The sequence below is a fragment of the Meriones unguiculatus genome, chromosome 12, assembly GCF_030254825.1.
Source record: "Meriones unguiculatus strain TT.TT164.6M chromosome 12, Bangor_MerUng_6.1, whole genome shotgun sequence".
NCBI classification, from domain to species: domain Eukaryota; kingdom Metazoa; phylum Chordata; class Mammalia; order Rodentia; family Muridae; genus Meriones; species Meriones unguiculatus.
This window is the reverse complement of record NC_083360.1, coordinates 59,618,746-59,632,717: the sequence shown is the minus strand read 5'-3', so window position 1 is coordinate 59,632,717 and position 13,972 is coordinate 59,618,746.

The window sequence follows — 13,972 nt, the reverse complement described above, 5'->3', positions numbered from 1 at the left end:
AATTTCTTTGAGATCCAGCTATACCACTCCTAGACATATATCCAAAAGATGTTCAAGTACACAACAAGGACATTTGCTCAACCGTGTTTGTAGCAGCTCTATTTGTAATAGCCAGAACCTTGAATCAACCTAGATGTCCTTCAGTTGAGGAATGGATACAGAAATTGTGGTATTTTTACACAATGGAATACTACTCAGTAATTAAAAACAAGGAAATCATGACATTTGCAGGCAAATGATGGGACCTAGAAAAGATCACCCTGAGGGAGGTATCCCAAAAGCAGAAAGACACACGTGGAATATGCTCACTTATATAGAGCTACAAGATAGGATAAACATACTGAAATCTATACACCTAAAGAAGTTAAACAAGAAAGAAGACCCAGGGTAAGATGATTAATCCTCACTTAGAAAGAAAAATGGGATGAACATTGGATGTAGGAGAAAACAAGAAACAGGAGAGGAGCCTACCACAGAGAGCCTCTGAGAGACTCTACCTAGCAGTGTATCAAAGCACATACTAAGACACATAACCAAACCTTGGGCAGAGTGAAGGTAATCATAAGAAAGAAGGGGGACTTAATATAACTTGGAAAGGACAGTAGCTCCACAAGGACCAAATATATTTGGGCACAGGGGTCTGTTATGAGACGGTTTCTCCAACCAAAGACCATGTATGGATATAATCTAGAGCCTCTACTCGGATGTAGCCCATGGTAGCTCAGTATCCAAGTGGGTACCCTAATAAGGGGAACAGGGACTGTTTCTGACATGAACTCAATGGCTGGCTCTTTGACTTCCACCCTCCCCCCCCCAGAGGGAGGAGCAGCCCTACTAGCCTACAGAAGAGGACTTTGCAGCCATTTCTGAAATACCTGATAAAACAGGGTCAGATGAAAGGGGAGGAGGTCGTCTTCTATCAGTGGACTTGAAACGGGCAGGGAGGAGATGAGGGAGGGAGGATAGGATTGGGAGGGAATGAGGAAGTAGGATACAGCTGGGATACAAAGTTAATAAATTGTAAGTAATATTCAAAAACTAATTTTTTTCTTCAGAAAAGTGAATCTTAATGATGATTCTTAAATTTATTGTTGCATTATTTTCTTTTTCTTTTTTTGATTTTCTTTTATTTTATTTTTCTTTATTAATTACACTTTACTCACTTTGTATCCTCCCCGTGGTTCCCTCCCTCCTCCTGTCCCAATCCCTCCCTTCCTCCACCCTCTGCATGCATACCCCTCCCCAAGTCCACTGATAGGGGAGGACTTCTTTTCCTTCCTTCTGATCCTAGTCAATTAGGTCTCATCAGGAGTGGCTGCCTTGTCCTCTTCTGTGGCCTGGTAATGCTGCTTCCCCCTCAGGGGGAGGTAATTAAAGAGCAGGCCAATCAGTTCATGTCAAAGACAGTCCCTGTTCCTATTACAATGGAACCCACTTGGATACTTAACTGCCATGGGCTACATCTGTGCAGGGGTCTTAGGTTTTTTCCATGCATAGTCCTTGGTTAGAATAGCAGTCTCAGGAAAGACCCCTCTGCACAGATTTTTTGGTTCTATTGCTCTCCTTGTGGAGTTCCTGTCCTCTCCAGATCTTACTGTTTCCTACTTCTTTCCTAAGAGTCCCTGCACTCTGCCCAAAGGTTGCCCATAAATCTCAGTATCTACATTGATAGTCTGCAGGGCAGAGCTTTTCAGAGGTCCTCTGTGTAAGGCTCCTGAGTTGTTCCCTCTTTTCTCCTTCTTCTGATGACCATCCTCTTTACCTTTCTGGATAGGAATTGAGCATTTTGGCAAGAGTCCTCCCTCTTGATTAGTTTATTTAGGTGTACAAATTTTAGTAGGTTTGTCCTATATTATATGTTTATATGAGTGAGTATATACTGTGTGCATCCCTCTGCTGCTGGGATAGCTCACTCAGTGTGATCTTTTCCAGATCCCACCATTTACCTGCAAATTTCATGATTTCCTTGTTTTTTATTGCATTATTTTTCTTAAGGAGATATGAATAGACATTTATTTAGTTATGGTGCTGATAACAGACCATAACTGCAAATAAATAGTTCTGTTCAAGTCCATTGCATAAAAATATGAGTTGTATTACCTAATGAAACCTGATAGACTAGAATCAGAGGGAGGGGGAGGAGGACATCTTCTATTAGTGGACTGGTGGAGGGGCAATGATGGGGAAAAGGGAGGGAGGGTGAGATTGGGAAGGCAGGTAGGAGGGAGCTACAGGGGGGATACAAAGTAGATAAAATGTAATTAATAAAAATAAAATTTAAAAGAATGCTATTAAATACAATAAGTTGTATAAAATCATTTTAAAATGGCAATATAGTTATTTTCTCTAAGTAAGGAGTAAAAGTCAAGTATCCCCAAGTAGATGTGGGGTGGACCTTCAATATAACTACATTATTTCTTGAAATAAAAATAACTAAAACAAACAACAACAAAGAAAATCAGGTTCATCATCCAAAAGTACTACTCCAGCACTTGTCACAACTCACAAAAATAGAAACATTAGAATCCCACAGTCAATCAATTTCAAACTTCCTGAAAAGTCAAACATACCTCCAATATGCAGATAAGGTACAGCAGGAATGGAGGAATAGAACTGAAACAAAGTGCCTCTTGTATTAGATAGTGTTGACACTTTCGTTACTATGCTTATAGCTCTTGCTATCAGTGTCCTACTTTGTTTAATTCCTTGTCATGATTTTAGGGCACAATTATTCTGTAGGTTATTATAGCAATCACTACTCCATGATGTCCATGGTTATGCTATGCCTAAGGGACATAGCCATATCTCAATGTGTATATCTATGTGTCTACACATAGATGCATATGAATATATTATATATTCATATATATATGTATATATATATACATAATTTTAGGTACTGCAATTAGAATAGAAGCCCAGATTTTATCCTTTAATAGATGCCTTATATAGGATAATTATTTCTAGTCACTAATTTATAATTTGTTGCCTCAAATATACTTATGTCTAATCCTTATAAAATAAAAACTTCATCTTTCTTTCTGAATATTAAGTTCTTTTGTGTTCTATACATTAAGAACTTGAATTATGTTATGTAAGTTAAGCAACATGGAAATATTTTTTCTGTGTATTTTTATATTGCTGATACCCACCCATTTCCATGTCATTTGTTTACCAACTCTTTTCCAATAGCTTTTCTATTCACTCATGCAAGCATTGTTATATTAAGATGCTGGGTACAATTTAAATGCTGAAGCTAAAGTATTAAAACTTTAATATGAAATTCCTGACCTCTCCAGATCTTACTGTTTCCCACTTCTTTCCTAAGATTCCCTGCACTCTGCCCAAAGGTTGCCCATAAGTCTCAGCATCTACATTGATAGTCTGCAGGGCAGAGCTTTTCAGAAGTCCTCTGTGTCAGGCTCCTGACTTGTTCCCTCTTTTCTCCTTCTTCTGATGACCATCCTCTTTGCCTTTCTGGATAGGAATTGAGCATTTTAGCAAGAGCCCCCCTTTTGATTAGTTTCTTTAGGTGTACAGATTTTAGTAGGTTTATCCTATATTACATGCCTATATGAGTGAGTATATACCATGTGCATCCCTCTGCTTCTGGGATAGCTCACTCAGGATGATCTTTTCCATTTCCCACCATTTACCTGCAAATTTCATGATTTCCTTGTTTTTTATTGCTGAGTAATATTCCATTGTGTAGATATACCACAATTTGTGCATCCATTCCTCCACTGAGGGGCATATGAGCTGTTTCCAGCTTTTGGCTATTACAAATAAGGCTGCTACAAACATGGTTTAGCAAATGTACTTATTGTGGACTTGAGAATCTTTTGGATATACGCCTAGGAGTGGTATAGCTGGATCTTGAGGAAGCGCTATTCCTAGTTGTCTTGGGGAGGGGCATGCATGCAGAGGGTGGAGGAAAGGAGGAAATGGGACGGGAGGAGGGAGGGAACCATGCTGGGGGGATACAAAGTGAGTAAAATGTAATTAATAAAGAAAGTTAAAATTAAAAAAAAAATGAATACTGAACTTGGGAGAAAAAAAACAACAAAATCTTTATTATGAAAGTGTTTCTACTAACATAGCATTTGCCTGGTGTTGAATAAAGGCAATAATAAGAAATAAAATCAACAAATCATGTAGTATGTACTAATCAGTGTTAGAAAGAAGGGTGCATGTAGACAGTAATCAAAATATAGACTATGGCCAAAACCAACCAAGATTCAGTCCTTCATTTTTAGTTCTGAAGGTCTAACATATAGCATTGTTTCTGTAATTAACAGTCTATTCTGTGTACTTGAACCTTGCTTTAATTAGATTGGGAGTCATTTTTAGAAAAAGAGGTAAGTATCTTGAGACATAATGCAGAAGAGGTGCTGGCATATGGACAACCTGACTTAGATCCCCGATCCCCTCAAGGTGGGAAGAAAATTAACTTTGAGATTTTTCTCATGTTCACCTGTACATATCAGTATGTATGATCTTGCAAATACACACATGTGTTAGCATACACACACAAACACACACACTTAAAACATAAAATTGTAATTATGTGAAGTGACAGATATGTTAATTGCCTTGTTTTTGGTAGTAGGGTCAATACTAATTTTGCAATATCCTGTTCTAAGTATACATATATACACTACTTATTTCTGAAGTGTATCTCAAAAAAATCAGGGAAAAATGAAAGGATTAACCAATTCAAGAAGCAAAGAGTACTGTGTGTATTATTTACTTTGCTTTTTAGCAGTCAAGAAAAATTTCTTCAATCAACTTACATAAATATGTAGGTAAAGGAAGTGGAGAAAACTACTAGTAGGTTCACAGGGTCAGAAAGTACTGTCCAAGGTCCCTCCTCCCTTTATACTCCTTCCTCTTCTCCTCAAAAAAGAGAAGTCTCCCTCCCTTGTAACCTACACCAGCATTTCAGTCACATCAGCACTAATCACATCCTAATCCATGGTGGCCTGGCAAGGCAGCCCACCAGGGAGAAATTTAAATAGCATGAATCAGAGTCCACATCAAAAACAGATCCTACTTCCCTTTCTACAGAACCCACATGAAGACCAAGCTGCCCACTGGGTATATATGTGTAGGAGGTTTAGGTCCAGTCAATGCATGGTTCTTGGTTGGTGCTTCAGTCTCTGCAAGTTCCCCTGGGCCCAGGTTATTTGGCTCTATTGGTTTTCTTGCAGATCCCTTGTTCCCTATGGGCCCTTCTGTCATTTACCCCACACTTCTACAAGGTTCCTAGCATTCTGTCCAATGTTTGGCTCTGAGCCTCAGCATCTGTTTCAATCCATTGCTGGGTGGAGCCTCTCAGAGGACAGCCATGCTAGGTTCCCATCTGCAAATATAACAGAGTGTCTTAATATTGTCAGAGGTTGACTCTCTCCCATGGGGTCTCATGTTGGGCCAGTAATTTATTGGACATTTCCTCCATCTCCGCTGATCTACAAGATCTTGATTCTTCCAGAAATGAATTCTTTCCTTACCCATTTCACATGTGACAAGATTTCCTCCTGGGGCTGGTAAACATTTTATCTTTGCAGCTTTAGACAGATGTAACACACAGCACAGAGTCTTGGTGTATTGAAAACATGATGGATGTCTTGTTTGGCTTGATTGTACCCGGCTTCTATTTGAAGATGTATGGAAGAATCTGCCTTATTGATGAAAGTCCATAGTGTGTAACACTCTGCAGCCACAGTTAGCTACAGGCCATTTGCCAGTCAGCACCCCAGTCTCCCCTGTAGCATTTCATAAATGCCAATTTCTCAGATTTTCATTAACTTTTTAAACTATTCAATTGAAAATTGTTCTGAAGTCTCTTTAATTTAAATACATATGTTCTTCATTTACTTTATACTGATTCTATGATTTCTCAACTTTATACATTCATCAAAGCACTAACTGACCCTTTCCAATTAAAAAAAAATGTTCTAGGCAGTTAACCTGGGTTGTATATTTGCTGAGAAATTAACTTATCACAAAGTTACATAACAAACACCTGACCACATCATGTATTTGTTAACATAGTTTTGTGTTTTTTCTAGTTTCTGAAATAAAATAAAGATTATTGTCATTATTTCTTGATACACAATATTTTTTGCCAAAAATTATATTCATTTTTTCTCTTTAAAATAATCTTACAAAATAATGAGTTTAGCTGGATATATTCACACATGAATATGCATTGAAATGTGAAAATGAAGACATTAAGATAGTCACACAGCTTGATCAATAAATTTAGTGATGTTCAATATTTGATATTATAAGTGCAAATGTAAAATTAGAATTTCTGAGGAATCATCTGATGTACAAAATACGTAACAAATATTCAGGCATATCATGTACTAAAATGGAGGACAGCTGCTACATTCATTACATTTGAAGGACTCAGTCTATAGACTATTCCTATAATATCAAAGTTTCCCACAGGCAAATATTATGATTTTCAACAATAATTGGTAAATTGCATTAAAAATGTAACATGTAATGGTATCATAATAAGGTAAAGAAAATAGAAAGAAACAGACACAAAAGGATGGGTAAATTAAACCCATAAAAATAAAAAATCAAGCTGTGTAAAAATAGCCAGTCTGAAATTATAGATTAAATAATTTTAAGATAGTGTTTTAAACCTGCTGCTTACTTGCAATAACAGGAATGTAAGTTTGTTATGATTTTCTGATTAGTTATCTGTAGGAATTGTGTGCTGAGTGTGGCTGCTACAATGGTCAGGTGTCTTTTCTGGCAGCAAAAAGCATTGTCTAATAAAGAGGGACAGTAATATCAAAGTAAAAATATGATGGTGGAGTTGAGTCCAGCTCAAAGGTGGTTTGGTGAAAGCAAGTGCCATGTTTCTTTACAGGCACATGTAAAGAAGAATAAATATTATAGGATATTCTATGTCTTTCAATTGAGATTTTCTTCCTTTTTTATACACAATATAATTAACAAGTGAGAGCCCTCCCACATTACAGCAACAGAAAACAAAATAACAGGATTTAAAATTGTTTCAACACCTGAATTTTCAGTTAATAAAATAATCCAAATGGTAAAATTAGTTATGTTACAGTCAATTATTTTACATAAGTTAGATTAACAAATGGTTAAAAATAATTTCCCTCCCACCACCCACCAAGCTAGTGAAAGTCAATACCACATCTGTGAAGAATAATGGTTTTGGTTATCAAGTGTGATCATCTAAGATCACAAACACCCCCACCAACAACAAAAAAACCAACAAAACAGTTCCTAATAACTGGATCTTAGTGATTAAAATATAGTTATTCATTTTCTGTTCAACAACTAATTCCCCATTCTCCAACTCCTCCAAATTATTAACTCTGGAAAATAACAGATATTGTGTGTTGTCTAGGATCCAGAACATATATAACATAGGTGCATCAATATATTACTATTCTAGTTACAGAATAAGGTTCAATATGTTTTTAAGAATCTGAAATGTAATACAAAAATAATAGGAAAGATAATGGAGGTTTTTTAAAATTTTAGATAGCTGTCTATAAATACAAGTGATTCCTGGGTGACTATTATTTTTTTATTTGTGATACATGGTAGCGAGAGAAATTATTCACTACTATGTAGAAATAATTGGGTTTTTTAAATGCAGGGAACAGTTGGTGTCTGGCTAACATTTTCATCCAGAAAAGCCCCATCCTGTCCCCATTGCCTTATTTAAACACATACTTATTTGTGGTCTCATATCTAAATACAATGCCTTGTCTGACTAACAACAATCCAGTTTTTTTTTTTTAATCATTGAATACCATTCAATTTAAAGGAATTTTAATCAAGTGACACAGCTGCTCTGATTACATCCAAAGATCTTCTAGGTCTCTGTGATCTGGATGGAACACAACCATACCCTTAGTATACACCTTTAATTCCTCTGGCTGGAATAAAAAATAACAGGTAATTGAGGAAAAGACAAAGTAATGAATCAGAGAAAGATTTGACAGAATGACACAGTGATAGGATATGTTGAGAAGAGCTAGGAAAGGGAAGCTACTTAAAAGCAGTACGATAGAGTTAAGAGAGTAGGGTAGGGTAAATTAGAGAGAAAAAGAAGACAATGCAGTAGAGAGTTCAGTAGAGAAGACAGTACAGTAGAGTTCGGTTGAGTTCGTAGTCAGTGGGGAGTCAGGTGAGAGGCAGCGCAGTGACAGTTCAGTTTGTGGCAGTTCAGATCAGTTCAGTTAGTTCAGCTGTGTGGAGCTGAGTTCTGTGCAAGTCACTGCAATAAGTGCAGTACAGTGGAACTGAGTTCCCTTGCAAGTTCATGCAGTTCATTGCAGGTCAGCAGAGGCAGTTGAGGCCAGAGAATAAGAAGAAGCCGAAAGATTAGAACAAATTACCAGAATTAGCTTGAGGCCAAGCACAGCAATGCTGTCAGAAGCTGAGAGAAGCCAGATTGAATCAGTCAGGTTGGAAAGAAGTTTGAGCAAGAACACCTGAGTTGAACCATCCAGCCAGAATTTTGAAAGAGCTAGAAAGGGTGAACTTATTCAGCAGTAAGCCCTCAAGAAAACAACTATATCTGGTGAATAAAAGTTACTCTCACAGTTCAACTTCTTTAACTTTTTTAGATGAAATTAGGTATGATTCATACTTAAAGTCATGCCCACTTATGTAGCTTATTTCCTTGGACATATACCTGAAACATGCTCCATCATATAACAAAGACATTTTCTCAACTATGTTCATAGGAACTTTATTCATACTAGCCAGAATCTGGAAACAACCTAGATGTCCCTCAACGGAGGAATGGATACAGAAATTGTGGTACATTACACAATGGAATACTACCCAGCTATTAAAAAACAAGGAAATCATCAACGTTGCAGGCAAATGGTGGGAACTAGAAAAGATCACCCTGAGTGTGGTAACCTAGAAAAAGAAAGATACAAACAGTATATACTCACTTAAAAGTGGATATTACCTATATAATATAGAATAAAATACTAAAATCTATAGTACTAAAGAAGCTAAACAAGGAAGATCCTAGGTTACTGTCTTATTCCTCTTTCAGAAGGGTAAACAGGATATATATTGGATGACAAGGAACAGGATAGGAGTCTTTCCTAGGGATCCTCTGTAAGATTCTACCCATTAGGGTATCGAAGGAGATGCTGAGACTCATAGCCAAGCTTTGGGCAGAGTGCAGGGAATCTTATAAAAGAAGGAGAAGACAGGCCTGGAAAGAACAGGAGACCATCGGAGCCAAAAAACCTGGGCACAGGGGACCCTGCAGAGACCGATACTCCAACCAGGGGCCAAGCATGGAGAGGACCTAGAACCTGTGCTCAGAGGAAGCCCATAGGCTGCTCATTTTCCTAGTGGGTGTCCTAGTAAGGGGAGCAGGAGCTGTCTCAGGCCACAGAGGAAGATGATGCAGCCAGCCCTGATGAGACCTAATAGGCTAAGGTCAGATAGAGTGGTGAAGGACCTCCCCTCTCAGTGGTCTAAGGAAGGGGAATAGAAGAGGGAGGGTGGTTGGGACTGGGAGGAGGCTAGGGAGGGGCCTACAGCAGGTATACAAAGTGAATAAATTGTAATAAAATAATAAATTAATATAAAAAGACAGTGTTCTCAGAAATTTACAATACACAGCTGTTCCTTGTTTTCTCTCCAAATTCCCTTATGCAGCATCTGGTGAACTGCAATTTAGAGACCTCCTTCATCTCCACAGGAACAATTCTCATTACTGGGATTTGAACATTTACATTATTTTCAAACTTGACTTTTTTTAGGAAATGATTTTTTGTTTTTTAGATTTTCTGAATTTTCAATGATTCCCCAGGATATGTCAATTTTGATGCACTGTAATTTCAAATTCATCAGGTTTTAAAGTATGCTCAAACTTTGCCCTCCTGACACACACACTTGGAACATCCATTTTTTTATTAACATCCTATTTATCAAGTCTGCTTGTTTGAAAGCTTTCATTTTTAAGTCACTCATTCAGTCTTGTCACATTACTTCTGCTGCCCTATGTTGCAATGAATTTATTTCTCTCTGAGTCTTCTCTCTCTCTCTCTCTCTCTCTCCTCTCTCTCTCTCTCTTGGCTACCATCATTGTAGTTATTGCATTAATCTTACCTACGTTAAAAACAAAAGAAGGAAATAATCAATTTGACATTTTCATCTCCATTTTTGTATTATTACTTTAATAAAAATGTTTACCCTTCTGAAAACTTTTGAATTCTCATTGTAAGAACAGCTTTATTAATTCACCTCAAAAGTTACATTCCAAGTTCAAACATCATTTCCCTAGAAAGCTATTTCTGTCTGCCTTCTCACAGTAATGTAGCCAGCATCCCAGAGACTCTATTATATTTCTGCCTTTCAGATAAGTTTGTAGAAATATCAAGTGAAAAATGTGCCTACCAGCCTCCGGGTCCATCTATTCTCTAATGACTGAATTTAGGAGCTCTCCTCCATGAAGCTTGTTGAGCGCTATTTTTAAGTGTCATCATACAGTCCCACTATCTGTGAGACAAAATTTCATTCATGAGTTATTCCTTCTATTCTATTTGCCTGAAACCCTAGTCTTTCAATTGTCACTAAGTATCTTTTGACTTTGATTGACAATCTAAGATATAAATAAATAATTTTATTAACAAATGTTAACTGGTTAGGAACTGTGAATGAGATACACAGAACTTAAAAGGGGAAAATACAGGCTAAATTAAATGTGTTTTTGAATAGTAGCTAAATATGTGTATTAAATGAATTATCTTTAAAAGATTTTAAATTGTTTATATTATTTTTTCCTGAATTATTTTACTTTTTCAGTATTTTGGTGTAGGCTTTATTTTTTATATTTTTACTAGTAAAGGTCTTTTTTTTTTCATCTTTAGAATGATCTAGTAAGTTATAGGATCTTGAGGACCAAAGCCTCTACAATGTGATTTTTTTTTCATTTCATTTTTTAATTTTATTTGACTATTCATTTATCTAGAAAGATAAATATCTATGTAGCCCATGCTAGACCAGAGCTCACTATACTTATAAGACTAGAAGCCTATATCACCTTTTTTTTTATTCTAATTGAGTGAAATATTCCATTCCAAGTCACATACAATGTTACATAACCAAGAAGTCAAAGCACCTAGTATTTATGTCTCTTTATTTTCTCATTTATGGATTCCAAGCATCTATATTCCAAGTCTTCACTGAATATTTGATGGAGTGTTTTTCACTGCAGCCATCCTGCTGCCCTGGGATCTAGTTATGTGCTGCATCCCTTTATTCAACCTCTCTCTGCCTTTCATTCTCCAAAACTTCTCAGCTCTTCTAATAATTATTCTATTCTATTCTACTTTAAAATGACCTCTCTTTTTTCAACAAAGAAGAGAGACTACTTGCTATTTGTCTTTCAGTACTTGACTTATTTTGCTTAACACAATTCCCTTCTGCTCTATCCATCTTCCTGCAAATAAAAAAAAAATCTTTTTGCTGAATAATAACACTCTGTAAATAAATAACACATTTTTTCTCAAATAATAAAATGATAATACATTGCCTGATTCAAAATTTTGGCTACAATAAAATTTGAGACTCAGGTACCTTTTAATATATTGTCTCCATTTCTTTTTGACACAAAGAAGTGTCTGTGTTTATAATTATTTGAATAAACGTTACGTTGTTTACTTTAATGGATGGACTAATTCACACTCTTATCAAGAGTTTAGGAAAATAGTTTTTTTCTTTTCATTGCTGTAAACATTTGTAATTCTACAATATTTTTATTTGTTCTTTAGAATTTAATACATGGGTGTGATGCTACCTGATCATAGCACTTTCACACCCCTTCCAACTTTATTTCTTCAATCCACCATTATCTTTGACATTGTCCTCTTTCTTCTTATTTCTCTTTTATTTTTCTTTTCTCCCCTTCTCTTCCTCCTATCTTCTTTTTCCTCCTCCTCCTTTTCTTCCTCTTTCTTGTCCTCCTCCTCCTCTTCTTCTTCACTTTGAGAATCCACTAATTCCAATTAGATCTGAATATATGTGCCATTTGTCAACAACTGCATGGTAAATTATTTGTAGCCACACTACAAAAAAGAAAAGTGAATTTTTCTTGTCCAGCAGATGTCAACTTCCAATAGTTCTTCTGAATGTATAGGAACAAGGGAGCATATCAGCCTTCTGTGATGGAATCTTTCCTGGCTTGATCTTGAGAAGGTTTTCTGTAAGTAAGACATGTCATGTTGAACAAACAAAATTCACAGCCTTGCTAGGCCACAGAGGAAGACATTACAGCCAGTTCTGTTGAGACCTGATAAGCTAGGGTCAGATGGAAAGGGAGGAGGACCTCCCCTATCAGTGAATTTAGAGAGGAGCAGGGAGGAGATGAGGGAGGATAGGATTGGGAGGGAATAAGAGAGGGGGCTACAGCTGGGATACAAAGTAAATAAACTCTAGTTAATACAAAAAATAAAAATATAATTAAAAAGTTCATAGCTCTCCTATTACCCACACTCACATTCTTTTATTGCTTCTTTCTATCACAGTGTTCTTTGGGATATGCCAATGTGTGTGTTCCTTTTAGTGCTGGGCACTCAATACTTGATTTGTAGCACTTTGGACAGTTGCTTTTCTGCAATAACTGCTACCAACTGTAAAAACAAAATTGTTCTGCCTAAATTTGAGAGCTTTCAGATCTATGGTATAAGCATAAATATATAGAAGGATAATTTGACAACATGATCATTTAGCAAAATGACAAGACCAGGTTCTACCCCAAGACCTATTACATTAACTAGCCTCGAGCTTTTGACCAAGATTACAGAACTAGGCATATTTTTTTTCCTTTGGAACAATCCTAAGATCCAATTAAAAACAGTTAGATGACTCATAAAAGTCATCATATAACTGCACCAATGGGTCAGGTTGGCATTATAACATGCAAATACATTGCTGGAGAAATCTATTGATGTCTTTTCTTCTTTTCAGTTTATATAACACTTTCCAGGATTATGAAACCTAGCATGCAGGATGGGCGTTTCCCAGTTCAACTTTGATTTCTCTGTAAAAGTGTGTGGTAGCATAAGGCTAATATCCATTTATAAGTGAGTATATTCCACATGTGTCTTTCTGCTGCTGGGATACCTCACTCAGAATGATCTTTTCTAGATCCCACAATTTGCCTGCAAATTTCATGGTTTCCTTGTTTTTAATAAGTGAATAGTATTCTGTTGTGTAAATGTTCCACAATTTCTGTATCCATTCCTCATTTGGGGAACATCTGAGTTGTTTCTAGATTCTGGTAATTACAAATAAAGCTGCTATGAAAATAGTTGTGTAAATGTCCTTGCTGAATGGTTGGGTACCTTTTGGATACATGCCCAGAAGTAGATTAGCTAGATCTTGAGTTGATATTAGCTATATAACATAGGATAAGCATACTAAAATCTATAGTCCTAAAGAAGCCTAAACAACAAGGAGGAGCTTAGGAAAGATGCTTAATCATCATTCAGAAGGGCAAACAGTATAGACATCAGAAGCAGGAGAAGGCAAGGAACAGGACAGGAGCCTGACACAGAAGACCTCTGAAAGACTACCCAGCCAGATATCAAAGCCGATGCCGAGATGCATAGCCAAACTTTGGGCAGATTGCAGGGCATCTTATGGAAGAAGGGGGAGATAGAAAGACCTAGAAGGGACAGGAACTCCACAAGGGGACCAACAGAGCTAAAAAACCTGGGTCCAGAGGGTCCTGCAGAGACCGATGTGCTAACCAATGACCATGCAGAGAGGCCCTAGATCCCCTGCTCAGATTGTAGCCCATTGGCAGCTTAGTCTCCATAGGGGTACCCTATTAAAGGGAGCAGGGTCTCTCTTTGTCATGGACTCAGTGGTCAGCTCTTTAATCACCTTCCCCTGGCAGCCTTGCCAGGCCAGAGAGAAAGAGGATGAAGCCAGT